We start from the raw sequence: 9,902 nt of genomic DNA on the forward strand, positions 1-9,902 counted from the left end.
GTCTCATATCTCCTCTTCACTCCTCCTTGGTTCCACGAAGGCCCATGGGGAAAGAGTGCACTCCTCGTTGGTTCCCTGAAGGCCCCACGATGAAAGATTCCACTTACCCTTGGTTCCCTGATTAAGTCATAAGTTCAAAGCGTTTAATATAATACCATATTGCTCGCCATACAGACCTGTCACAAATAAAAAGATGATGTGTTATAAGTGTGGGCGTGGCGACGATGTGCTCTGTGATCTGCTATCCAGGCTATATTAGAAAATTATACGACCCCTCTCCTACCTACGGCAGGAGAAGGGTTCAGAACAATTTGCAAAGCGCCGTAATTACGCAGCTGTTATCTTTCGTGTCAGATCCCATACAAAGACTTGATATTCGGCGGCAGTTCCTCAATTGATCTGACCCCCTCTCGTGAGTAAGATTATAGTGTGGTTTCATCCCAACATATAATACGAAAATATACATATACTGATCATTGGTTACCAATCTTTCAGAATTATATTGATTTAAAAACTACATTTTCCTCAATTAACTTTGCATTTTGAAAATAATTTTTCCGTTTCCGTAGTAAATAAAATATAGAGATAAAGCATGAACACTATTCGCACAGGAATCATTCACTAGAATGAAGAGTTGAGATTTTACAGTTTTGTTTAACCTTTAAACATAATTACAATCGGCACAGTGTACAGATTTTTTGCGGAAACGAAGACTCTTTTTCTGTATTGTAATTTTTATGAAGTTGTAAAATACAACAATAAATTATTATTGTTTATTGAATATTCGTTTTTTGTTTTCACTTACCAATGGTGGACGAATTTAAGTGCCTCTAGGACGTAATGTTTTACTGCCAATATTAATTCAAATGATTCTTTAAGTATAGACGTTCTGCTGTCTTTGAGATTATACTGTATTTCTAATACAAAGTCAACGACCTCCGGGGTTGAGTGCTTACGATCTTTGGCTGAGGTTACATGATGTAACATTTGCTATTTTACACTCTAATGTAATTGATATTACATTCATCAGAAGATAATTGGCAAAAGTAGAGATGATATTTGTTTTAACCCTTCAGCCTTGCCTTGGAAGGACATTACTAGCCACAAACATTATATTCCATTATAGCCTCTGAAGGACAGACCTGACCGAGGCGGCAATACATTACACATTTTTTTTACAATGCGTAGATATATGATGTGTAATGTATTGGAAAGGATAAAATTTTAAACAAAATTTTAAAAGAACATGATTACGAATTGGTGGTATATTTTCATTGACAGTTGAAAGTTAGGCATAAAAAGTGAAGTGAGTTTTATTAATAATTACATACACAAAAGGAATATTTTTTAATAAATATCGAATTCTTTCAAAATTATGGACGTTCCGAGTCGAAATATCTGGGTTAATTTTTTTGTTACTATTTTCATGTTTGATAGTAAAAATATTTTTTTTAGTAAGGTCAACGTTTTTTTTAAAATGCAAATCGTTCAAAGACAATTTAATCTTATTTCTAAAATAGTATTTCTTTTAAAAACAACTTCAAAAATAATCAATTTGTAGCACATTTTAGATACCTCGGAAGCATTACGAAATTCCTAGAAAATTCACCATATTGTTGGGACTCAATATTTTAAAACCTGAAGGATTAAAGAACTGGAGAATTTAGGACTTGAAATTTATTATGAAATGACTTTAAAAAGCTTATAAATTCTTGGTTAATTACATTTTTTAACACATTTCTTGTTTACAATGTCGCGGACTATGTTTGTAAAGCTTTATGAATATGACTGTCTATCTGGTGACTTAGCAGGAGTGCTTGGGTTCATGGGGTACAGATCTTAGTGGAATATGCGTTTGCCCGCCGTCTTCGAAGAGGGCAGTTGAGGGAGACTCTGTCACTTCTCCAGCAGGACTGATACTGATCATCAGATTCCTAACCATCTTTCATACCTTTTTTCTTTCAAGGACCACCTCTCCTTCATTTTGTTAACCATAATTCCACACAGCATCTTGAAAGATGACACAAGTCCTGAGGGAAACCATTATTCTCAGGGTCTTAGGTGTTGAGCTAATGTAAATAGGAGTGGAGATGTTTCCGAGGCGGCCCAGAATATTCAAGAATTGTAGGGCCAATTTTCCTTGAACTAATATTTTTTCATAAAATAACAAGAAAATGTGTTCTCGTACCTATCAAACGCGAAAAGGACACGTTTGTACCACATGTGATATGATACCAGATATGAAGAAAATTAATGGAAGGTAATGAATGTGTGAATGGTAATGAAAAGCTGCAGGATGGTAATTTATAAGTTTGCGTGAAATATTTATGAAAGCTAGAGAAAATGATTAGGATTCTTGAAAAAATGGAGTTAATCTAACGCGGGTTCTAATAACCATACAAAAGTAATTATAAGTGCATCACGGACACGATAACGCCTTCTATCCATGGTGGGTTCTAACGTGACGAACCAATGAGTTTTTAAAACTGCACCTGAACGTACATTCCGAGCACGAGAATGGTTTCTCTCAGTGTGGGTTCTAATATGACAACCCATAAGGCTTTTGATACTTTCCCTGTAAGTGCATTTTGGACAAGAGGATGGTTTCTTCTTTCTGAGAATGGTGAGTTCTAATATGACAAGCCATCTGATATTTTCGTTGGCACTTGTATGGGCATTCTAGACACGAGAATGGTTTCTCTCCAGTGTGAGTTCTAACATGACAAGTCATTTCGCTTTTGTAATTACACCTGTAAGTGCATTTTGGGCAAGATAATGGTTTCTCCCCAGTGTGGGTTCTAATATGAATAGTCAACTTGTTTTTCCGAATACACTTGTATGTACATTGCGAACACGAGAATGGTTTCTCTCCTGTGTGGGTTCTAATATGACAAGCCATCTGGTATTTACGTTGGCACTTGTATGGGCATTCTAGACACGAGAATGGTTTCTCTTCAGTGTGGGTTCTAATATGACGAACCATAGTGCTATTTTTACTGCAACTGTAAGTGCATTTCGGACATGAGAATGGTTTCTTTCCAGTATGTGTTCTATTATGATGAACCATTAAACTTTTGTTACTACACCTGTAAGTGCATTTCAAACACGTGAACGTTTTCTCTCCAATGTGGGCTCTAACCGTGATATGATTAACCATGTCATATTTCTGACTGCACCTGTACGTACATTCTGAACACGAGAACGGTTTCTCTTCAGTGTGGGTCCTTGCATGTCGAACCAAATCATTTTTATAATAGCACTTATAAATACATTTTGTGCACGATAATGGTTTTTCTCCGGTGTGGGTTGCAATGTGACAAACCAATTGGCTTTTGCGACTGCTTCTGTAGGTACATTCTGAGCAAGAGAATGGTTTCTCTCCAGTGTGGGTTCTAGTGTGAAAAACCATGCTGTTTTTCCGACTGCACTTGTAGCTGCATTCTGAGCAAGAGAATGGTTTTTCTCCAGTATGGGTTCTATTGTGTAGAACCATCTGGCTTTTCCGACTGCACCTGTAGGTACATTCCGAGCATGATAATGGCTTCTCTCCAGTGTGGGTTCTCTTATGTGCAGCCAAAATGGTTACATTACTACACCTGTAGGTACAAGTAGGGCAGGAAAAAGGTTTTTCTATTATTTCGACTGTTTGTATGGCCATCAGGTGTCTAGAGCACTCTGAAAAACAACATTTTAAATATGAATATCGCGAGTATTTCATAGAAAAATAATAACAATCCAAAAGTAAAATATTCTCCGTGAAGGTTGAATTTGTTTTCACACATAGACGTGATGAAATGATTATAAAGAAAATACATAAGCTTTAGTTTGCAAAATGGAAAAGCAATAGGTTTACATTGTTTAACCTTTTAATTTGAACAGGAATTCAGTTGTCTTTAATGGGGCCTGATGAAATTACCACATAAATTGCCTATGTTACAGCACCAATAAGCCACAAACTTTCAATAGAAAATTTTTTTTTTCACCAAAGAATTCAAAGTGTATCTACATTAAGTTTATAAATAATGCAGTCTCCATCACTTGTTTCCCGTGATGCGTTTATTCATAGCGCTTCTGTAACCTTGACCTAAAACTGTATATGGAATCCGGGCTGTTCGTTATTATGTTTTCTTATTCTTTGGCACGGCAGACCAGGACACTTTGCCCATAATCTATATGGAACATTCGAAAGAATGGCTTTAGAAATATGGACATAAAAAACCTTTTGACTGATAAGCGTAGGGGTTCTTTCAAGGAATGGCCTGAGGTTATAATAGCTTACCTCGATTTATATTGACCCTCTGCAGATGAACGAAACATTCCTTTTTAATGTCCGGATGGTCAATATCTATTTCAGAGTAACCGTCACATTCTTGCGCAACTTCCTCTGCCACCAGAGTCTTCTGTTCGCACTTGATCTCAGTAGCGTCTTCTGTCTCATGTTTGACAATCCATTTCTGCAATATTGCATCACAATGGGATTTTGAATTTCCTTCTTCGGGGATTGTCTCCAGTTCAGACTTTATGACAACGAAATCCGTGGTCATTAAATCCATTTTAGGTTAACAGCTTCCTGAATCTGATGCAAAAAAACCTGGAAAAATAAAACCATCGTTTACATATCTTACTCCTGAACTAAATTGCGTCAGTGGAATTTGAAGTAGTGCACAGATATTCAATGTGTACATGGTTTTAAAATTTGACAGCGTGAAGTATAATATAATTTGGTAATAATAGCTCTAATTTTATACGTACCTACCTACTATAGCTATCTATCAATTTTTAAATTTATTTATTTATAGAATACATGATAATACAATAATACATTTTCTTACATGTGATACATTAAATCACCACACTAGGCGACTGCCTGTCTCGTGGCGACCAATGGTATATAGTTAGTATGTGAGGTCTAGTGTTAACATATGAATTAAATATTTATACATGTTTAAAGTATGAAAGATTATATTAGAATGAATTATAATGGAAATAGAAAATATAAAAATGTTAAAGTAGATAATGTATAGATAATGTTAAATACATAAAAATGTGTCCGAAAATACCAAAAGTTTGTAATGTAGTAGCGTGTCAGTGGTCTTATGACAGTCTTGTGGCGGGAATCATTACGGCATAATGAAATAAATGCTCGCTGTTCATCAATAAAAAAATTTAATAAAAAAAAAAAAAAAAACAATAATACATTTTCTTACATGTGATACATTAAATCACCACACTAGGCGACTGCCTGTCTCGTGGCGACCAATGGTATATAGTTAGTATGTGAGGTCTAGTGTTAACATATGAATTAAATATTTATACATGTTTAAAGTATGAAAGATTATATTAGAATGAATTATAATGGAAATAGAAAATATAAAAATGTTAAAGTAGATAATGTATAGATAATGTTAAATACATAAAAATGTGTCCGAAAATACCAAAAGTTTGTAATGTAGTAGCGTGTCAGTGGTCTTATGACAGTCTTGTGGCGGGAATCATTACGGCATAATGAAATAAATGCTCGCTGTTCATCAATTATTTATGTTAAAACTTCGACTGGGCGATTACTATTTAGTAATTGTAATAATTTACGTTGTAAGGCTAGCTTTAGACTTGTAAGTTTTTTCGTAAATTTTTCTACTTCTAGCCAATGGGCATATTGCATTTTGAAAATCCAATATGCCTATTGGCTAGAAGTCGTAAATTTACGAAAAAACTTACAAGTCAATAAGCTAGCCTTACAATAATTGACATGTACGTTTAGTAATGCCCTAGAGGAAAAATTAAACTTAAGACAAATAAGGTGCAGAAATCGTTCTTTAAACGGCAACACCGAGATATTTCAAGTAATATATCGCTAACTAACTAACCATCACGCCGTTTCCCCGCAGGGGTAGGCAGAGAGGACGGACCGCCAAACAACTCGGTCTTGGCACACACTTCTTGCCTCATTCACATTCATACATCGTCTCATACATACTCTTCTATTATTCTGACTCTTGACATGGCCCGACTCGAGTATCCATGTCTTCCTCGGGCGTCCCCGACTTCTGCTACCATTCAAATTTGCATCATATATCCTCCTTACACTCCTATCTTCGCTAATTCGCTCTACATGCCCAAACCATCTAAGCCTCCCTTTCTTAATCTTACTCATAACGCTTACATCAGCCTTGCACTCTTTGCGGATCTCCACATTCCTCACACGATCAAACATGGTTTTACCACACATCCGCCTCAAGGATCTCATTTCAACAGCATTTAGTCTACTTTCATCCTTTCTTTGCCAGTTCCATGCCTCACTTCCATACATCAAGGTAGGTACCAGCACTCCGTTGTGGAATGTTTTAATAACTTCTTTACAAATATAGTAGACGAGGTACTTCAATCTTCCGGCATTAATGTTAATCATGATTATATGGAGACATCTCCTCAATTAGACTCTAATAACGATTCAATTAACTCAATAGAATATTTTTCTCCTATTACATTTAATGAAATTGAAAAATATATTGATAACCTAAAACCATCCAACTCTAAGGGAAATGATGGCCTATCATGTGATACATTAAAAAAAATAAAACAACATGTATTAACGCCATTACAACATATCTTTAATATATGCCTCAAAGATGGTCATTTTCCAGAACAGTTTAAAATCTCCACTATAATACCTATTCATAAATCTGGGGATACGCATAAATTAGAAAATTACAGACCAATATCCCTTGTTTCAAACCTATCAAAAATATTCGAAAAATGCATCAAATTTAGAGTCATTGAACACTTAGAAAAATATGAAATTCTATCGAAAAACCAATACGGCTTTCGTAAAGATCTAAGCACTGAGGATGCCATATATGAATTGACAAAAAATATTTATACATCTATCGATAAAAAAAAGAAATGTCTTGCCATATTCCTAGATTAAAGAAAAGCTTTCGACACCGTTAATCATAATTTACTCATTAAAAAAATAACTCAACTGGGCTTCAAAAAACACACACTAAAATTACTATCAAACTATCTTAAAGACAGAAAACAAAAAACAAAAATTGGGAATAATTATAGTTCAGAAACACAGATAAAAAACGGAGTTCCGCAGGGAACTGTTCTTGGCCCGATTTTATTCTTAATTTATATTAATGATTTATGTAATTTTGTAATCCCTGGTAAAATTGTTTCTTACGCCGATGACACGGCAATAATAGTGGATGGTAATAATTGGACAGAAACTTTTTCGAATGCAACTGTATGTATTTCACTTGTTTCAAAATGGTTAAAATACAACAAACTTGTCTTAAACTACAGCAAAACATTTTACTTACCTTTTTATAAAAACATCAAAAACAAACCAAAAGACAACCTTAAAATTAGAATCCATAATACAACTTGCAATCAAGAAATGTGCTTCCTGTGCAACGAACTCGCTAATGTCAAAAATATAAAATATTTAGGAGTATCAATAGATATTAATCTTAATTGGAAATCTCATATTAATCAAACCACTTCTAAACTAAGATATCTAACCTACATATTTTATAGACTCAAGGAAATTTTAAACGCTGAAAAATTGAAAATGATCTACTTCTCCCTGGTGCAATCTGCAATCACTTATGGCATAATAGGATGGGGTGGTGCACCTGATACATTTATTAAGCCTCTACAAATAATTCAAAAGCACATAATTAAAGTCATATATAACAAAAATAAAACATTTTCGACCGACCTATTATACAAGGAATCTAAATTATTTAACATTCGTAAATTATTTATATTACAAACTATGAAATATCTATTTAAAAACAAAAACAATTTCAAAATAAATGAAAACAGAATGAGCAAAAGAACAAATAATATATTTTACACCCCCCAAACCAATACTAAATTAATGCAGACGCATAGCAGTTTCATTGGTCCTCGTACATTTAACCTTCTACCACTACAAACTCAAATGATAAATAAAAAGATAGAATATATTAAAGAGGTAAAATTATGGCTGATTGACGCAGATATTGAAACGCTTTTACTATAAATTTATTTATCCTTTCTACAACTCACTTGCTGAAACTCTATAAACTATTGTACATAATGTTTTCTCTTTACTTTTTATAATAACTATAAACAAAAAAAAACTTTTTCTACTAATGTATATTATACTTTAGGTACTTGAAATATAGTAATCGTTTTATATTACCCACACTCAGGCAGTCAGTGCCTTAGTGGGTTTTCATTTCTTTTGTAAACTATTTGGTATTATATATTATGTTATTTTATACTATCTATTAATATGTATAATATGTGTAAAGAAATGAAAATAAATAAAGTAAAAAAAAAAAAAAAAAAACTTCGCTTCTTTGGACAATTTTTTGTTAGCGCCAACGGCGTTCAGTCCTCCATTAACGGAATTACCTGCATTTACCCTTCTTTCAATATCTCTGTCAGCCTTCCCATCTCTCGTAAACATACTTCCTAAATACACAAACTCATCCACCTGCTCCAAGTATTCCCCATTCACAATTATATTGCACACTGTTTTCGTACTCTCTCTTTCAAACACCATTACTTTAGACTTACTTAAATTCATCATTAACTCATTCTTCATGCATACTTCGTTCATCCTAGACACGAGAGACTATATCTAGAGAGACTATATAATATATCGCAAGTAATTATAATAGATATTCAACATTGTGAGGTCACTTTAAGGCCGGCCAGGGGGGTATAACTCCGATGTAGAATAACGTTATCTGGTTTGAGGATCTCCAATTAACTACGTGCTTAAGTTGTCTACCAGATTTAAACACACAAAATAATGAGTTGAAAAATACCGAAGTTTACCAGGCATTAAACTTGTTAGTTTGTCGCAGAACGTTAATTTTATTCAAGAGGTATAAAACAGAACGTAGGACTCAACTCAAAACAACCGATTTATGTTTTTTCTGACGGTCTAGTTGCAGATTTACAATGGCGTTATGACATAAATGGACACGGGATATTAATTTGACTTACCGCTTTGACTTCTGAAATCTTACTACACTAATTCTGACAGATGGGATGTCATAGATAAATCTCATCTAAGACAAAACAGTTATCAGTTTGCAGTCTAGTGATGGGTATCACCGGAATATTCGATCGATCAACAATAAAATAATTGCTTGAGTTGTCGATGATTTGTTTGGTGTTCGTCATTAATACCCAACCCACACAAAGAGGATACTCATTATGATCCAAATCAGATCTGATATTAGAGTGTTGCTATACATTCCCATAAAACAAATATTTGACAGATAAAAACACGCGTTAGTAATTTTTTAAATCCCTAGAAACAGCAACTTTAACACAATTAGCTGCATTGGGATATGAATATGCAGAGATTTTTGATGAATTTATCGAATTTAAGAACGCTTCTAATCTGAACTATATTTTTGGAAAAAAAAGAAAGGGAAAAGAGTGCGTCGATTTAGGAAATTAGTTCCTGAAAAATACTGTTTGCATCAACATATTTTTGTGACTCATCGTATCCCAAAATGAAATATACAAAAAACTTACACAAGAATCGACTTACCTTGATGACGTATTGTATGAAGCTTGCAGCAATAATAAATTCGATTTGTCTAAAATTGTTGAAAATTTATCTCAGTGCCGAAAATCACATTAGTTTTTAAAATAAACTAGCTTTTTGCCCGTCGCAGGCAACTAATGGGTAAAAGTGCTAAGCGATTTGATGTTTGAATGTAGACGAGGCGAGGAGTGTGTGACTACAAATAAATTAACCTTTTCTTATCTGTGGTGTGTATTTACTACACATTGCTTCTAATTACTTTAATAACTTTATAAATATAATAAATTCTGGATTCAGATTTTAGGTAGGTATTCCTCAGCTATACATTTACGCACTGAAT

This window comes from Hesperophylax consimilis, chromosome 17 (genome assembly GCF_061612785.1).
Source record: "Hesperophylax consimilis isolate HC1 chromosome 17, BYU_Hcon_1.0, whole genome shotgun sequence".
Taxonomy (NCBI): Eukaryota; Metazoa; Arthropoda; class Insecta; order Trichoptera; family Limnephilidae; genus Hesperophylax; species Hesperophylax consimilis.